Raw genomic sequence first — 1,066 nt, forward strand, 5'->3', positions numbered from 1 at the left:
CAAAAACAACACCTAAGCTCCTGAGACTGGGCTGAACAGACGAACCTATCATTGAATACAATGAATATTGAATTGAAGACAAAAGGCACCATAAAAAAAAAAAAGACTGTCATTTTCAAGTGCAGTTTTCTACTGACAAAAAAATCTCAGAGTGTCTTTCACGATGTGTGTATTGCGTCAGTTGATATTACAATGCAGATGATAAAAATATGTATATAAATGAGATATATTGTGCATCCCTAATCTCCACCTGTATCTGACTTGTGCTGTATGTTTGCCCTTTGTAAAGCTGTAGTACCCCTGGTTAGCCAGCAGGCCGCGCCGGTGTGAAGGAAATATCTTCTGTGAGCCTGACTCACTTCTTTTCCTTTTCTCTTCTGGATTCTCCAAAGTAAAGTTGCAACATCTCCGTGTGGAAGCTGTGCTCGGGGGGGGGAACTAAATGCCGATTATTGTCACATTTAGAGAGAGTCAGTGGTTTTATTTGACACACGCTCATAAACACTGTGCAGTGACGGGTCAAGAACAATACTTAGAATGAGATTAAACACAAGCATCACAAAAGGAAAATAGAGAGAGAGATAGTGATATCACATTCTATTTTCTTTTCATGTAATATATGTAATAGAAGTATCAGAATCCGAAATATTTGATTTATTGCAGGGTGGAAATTGGACACAAAGCTAAAGTGGCCTGGCTGTGCAAAGTTTTAGCATATAACAAATATCCATGCTAATTTCTTACAATTCTTTTGAGTTTTGAACGAGATTGGGTGAGAATACGCACCTGTGCAGTATTTTACATACTGGATCATATTTTACAACCATTGTCTCTTCATCAGAGGGATTCTGAGATTAACTTTTACGATCTTAAAGTGTCTAAATGGCCAAAAAAAAACACACTTTTCAACACCACCTTTCATAGAAAATGTGACAAATCGTCTCAGAACGAAAGCTAAAACCTGGAAATGTCGCAGTGTGTGGGTGACACAGGACCTTTATGTTATGTTAAGTCATGTGAACATTGGAACAGGCTGTGTGTGTGTGTGTGTGTGTGTGTGTGAGTG

Source organism: Etheostoma spectabile, chromosome 7 (assembly GCF_008692095.1).
Source record: "Etheostoma spectabile isolate EspeVRDwgs_2016 chromosome 7, UIUC_Espe_1.0, whole genome shotgun sequence".
NCBI lineage: Eukaryota > Metazoa > Chordata > Actinopteri > Perciformes > Percidae > Etheostoma > Etheostoma spectabile.